This window comes from Silene latifolia, chromosome X (genome assembly GCF_048544455.1).
Source record: "Silene latifolia isolate original U9 population chromosome X, ASM4854445v1, whole genome shotgun sequence".
In the NCBI taxonomy this organism is placed as follows: domain Eukaryota; kingdom Viridiplantae; phylum Streptophyta; class Magnoliopsida; order Caryophyllales; family Caryophyllaceae; genus Silene; species Silene latifolia.
In genome coordinates, this window is record NC_133537.1 from 243,740,426 (window position 1) to 243,744,396 (window position 3,971).

Genomic DNA, 3,971 nt, shown 5'->3' on the forward strand with positions numbered 1-3,971 from the left:
CAACAGGCTGAAAAAGGTAGACTATATTAATGTGATATTGTTACTGCCAAATGGTGATATTGTTAATTCCACTATGTAATATTGTTAATGACACGGTGTGGTATTGTTAATCCAATTATGTGATATTGTTATCCACATCATGCGATATTCTTTCTTATAATGTGTGATACTATTTCCAATATCACGTGATACTGTTTCCAATATCATGTGATACTGTTAAACCAATTGCGTGATATTGTTTCTTACAACTTGAGATATTGTTAAAACAATCGTGTGATATTGTTTACCAAAAAATAAAATACTTAAGAAAACATATATTGTTTATTTAATAACATAAAAAAATGGCAAATCCCGATACAACTATAATATTGTTGCTATGATTTTTTTGTGCCAACTCAAAAATGGAAAAGGAATACAAAATTATAACCACTTGGAACGATATATTTTTTTTGGTAGAGAAAAGCGGGATTACCCCCAAACACGCAAGTCTAACAAATAAACAAAACTAAGCAACATGACGAGGCATAAGGCGTGGCCACGCAACGCCTCCCATATCCTGCTGAACTAGCTTGAACAGATGGTCCGGTATCTCCGTTCCCTCAAATATAATGAGTTGTTGATTAAGGTGCACCCCATGATTAGCAAGTCAATCCGCGCAAGAATTCATCTTTATAAGAATAAAGAATTCCTCTTTATATGAGAAATGAATTAAAAAACATGATTTGCTCAGTTGATGATGTACTATAGACTTCGTCAACATGCACATATACTCTAAAGTAACCTCTGAAAGCCACGAAATCTGCAAAATAGGAATACAAAGTACAAAACATCATCTTAGTATTTTAGACAAAAGGAAATACAAAAAATATAAAAAAAATATGAAACATAAATGAATGTTGTAATAATAAAAAGTACTAACCTTGGAGACGTTATCCCTATATTCCTGTGATGTAGCATGCTCAGGGGCTGGATTAGGACAGTTAAGCTTATCATAAATGAGTATCTTTCGAATCGGTTCCTCTCCACAACCTATGCCAAAGGCACACCTTTGGAATCAGTTCCCCTTCAACAATTACCGCATAATACAACAGCTTATAGCAAAACAATAGTAGTTACGGCAGCAAAACAACAGTAAAACGGTGAAATAGCAACAATTAGAGCAGCTTACAGCAAAATTACAGTGGTTACAACATAAAAAATAGCAATATTTACGGCATTTTCCTGCAAAACAACAACATTATACAACAAAAACACCATATTAGAGCATTTACAGCAACATTTTACAACATTTTAATGCAAAGCAACAACATTTTATAGCAAAAACACCATACTAAAGCATTTGGAGCAACATTTTACAGCATTTACTGCAAAACAACAACATTTTACATCGAAAACACCATATTACAACATTTAGAGCAACATTTTACAGCATTTAGAGCAACATCGGCATTTAGAGCAACATTCATAATGAACAATCAAAAGATTAAAAGATTGACATGAGAGAAATGGCAAAAGAAATGACCATACCATCCGTATTATAAGTATAATAACAACAACAACAAAAAATTCTAAACTTAGTGTCCTAAGCAACGATTAGAGGGTAAACCTTTCTTTTTAATTTTTCAAATGCCTTCTCGTTGTCCAACTATCAATTTTGACTTTATATCTCATAATCAAACCTCTTTAGTTGTTGACAATCTAAACTCAAATCCACAGGCTTGATGCATACGCTTCATAAAAGCTAAAAACCTAGTTTAAGTTTATATTCAGTAGGTAGACTCTTCATCCACTACTCAAAATCTCTAAGGGTCAACCTAAAAGAAAGTTGAATTTCAGCATTCACATGAGCAGGTTGTCTACATAAGAGGTTGAGCTAACAGATTCTAGCATAAACAATGTAATGTATTATAACACAGTTCATATTGTGATACTTCTAATAAGAAGATGTGATACTCTTAAGAAGACCGTGTGATATTATTTCACATAAATTATTTAAAAAGATAACAGGTAGATAAAAACAAATAAAAATAATGCAAGGAGTGATAAACTAATGCTAGGAGGTAATACTTCAATGAAAAATTGATAAATTTTCAAATTTCAACAAAAACATAATCAATAATAATGAATTAAAAGAGAAAGAGGATAAATTAGGTTAATGTATAAAAAAAATGACATCATAATACACATAATTAAAGAGATCATAGAAATATTAATAGCAAACGCAGAAGAAAAACTTAATAATAATAATGATAATCACGATTACAACATAAAAAGTGACATAATTAAAATTATAAGAAGAACAGATTTAAGATTTCTGCCAAAAATAGGAGATCGAATGAGTACCTGACATAAGATTATAAGAATTGATGAATAAAATCAAATTATGTAGCCTTGGGAAGAAAAGATTCACAAAGAGAAGCTGGATGAATAAAAAAGAGAGCGTGAGGAGAGATAAAGAGAGAGTAGAGAGAGAAATTGAATGACAGATTATGAAATACGACTGAATGTTAGGATATATAGTCAGATAGTAAATGACGAAAGTACCCCTATTATCCGCGCGCTATACCAGCCATTAGATCTCCTTGATCCGATGGTTGAGATTAGGACTCATGGACTCAAAAAGATAGGGTGGACTCATGTGATCCTAATTCTATATATATATATATATATATATATATATATATATATATATATATATATATATATATATATATATATATATATATATATATATATATATCCCACCAATTTTAAAATTCTCACCCTTCAAAACATTTTGACATTTATTGTTACTTTATTATATTGTTTACATTTATATTTCATTATAAGAGATATATAAAAATCTATTACTCTAATTTACATAAATAGTGAAAAAGTTGAATATCTATTGATTCACAGGCTTTCATTTTGTTTTAATTCACAGAAACTTCTATTTCTTCACATATTTTTATATTGGCAAACAAACAACCCCTAACTTAGTGTACAACCAACAAAAATTGCATATATCCGTTTTATATAAGACCGCATTAGATTTGTCTCACGTGACCCTCAAAACTAATTTGCCACTATTTCTAATATTAATATTATGATATAGTATATTTTTGTGAAATGATACTCCTTTCATCTCATTATTTATATATTTTTATTAAACCTATGATATTAATGACTTAGAGGATACTACACATGACTATTATTACAACTTTATAGTCTCGCGCATAAAAAGTCTATAAATATTATGAAATATTTAAACAAATAACTTACTATGTGGGATAATTAATGCTTTCCCGAAACGCAACTTTGTAATCACAACCATTCACGTCAAGTTGTTAGTTTTACCCAAACCTTACTGCATTTAACCAAATATTTAAAGGAACGAATATGCGATGTATGGATTTGTTTCCTCCTCAACTAATACTCCCTCTAACCTAGTCCTATGTACCGATTTATTTTTGGGTAGTCTCGAAGCGTCACTTTGACCATATTTTTCCTCTTTTATACATAGAGTTGTTTTTATCAAAAATATAATTTTATGAAAGATATTTTATAGAAAAACTAAATATTTTATTTTTATCTTTCAAAAATTTATATTTTTTTAATGAATTAACAGCCAAATTTTGACCTCCAAAAAGTAAATGAGTACATTGGATTAGATTGAAGGGAGTAATTGATTAGTGTATAAGTGTGATATAGGTTTATAAATTTGAGTATAAAACAAATTCCATGAGGGGTTGTTTAGTTCAAAAGGTCGGAATAGAATAGGATGGAGTGTGATACCATGGAAGTATCGATTTTGAATCCCTTACCTTAGCTTCTTATGGCTGTTTGGTTGTTTTTAAGGGGTGTTTAGTTGGATCTTCTAAAATGGAATGAAATAGAGTTGCTCCATTCTAGTGTTTGGTTGGTGTATTATGAAATGGAGTTAGATATTCATGGATTCTAACTTCATTTCAACCCCTTGAAATTTCATACCC

The 3,971-nt window shown here is 30.0% G+C and overlaps 1 long non-coding RNA gene across 1 annotated transcript; it reads right to left on the reverse strand.

Annotated features, from left to right (window-relative positions):
* Nucleotides 1-302: 302 nt before the first annotated feature.
* LOC141621752 (uncharacterized) lies at nt 303-2,621 on the reverse strand. The gene is made up of 4 exons (XR_012532639.1): nt 2,344-2,621; nt 1,169-1,221; nt 920-1,029; nt 303-799 (listed from the first exon to the last, which is right to left on the reverse strand). It is a non-coding gene; the product is annotated as an uncharacterized LOC141621752 (long non-coding RNA).
* Nucleotides 2,622-3,971: the final 1,350 nt, after the last annotated feature.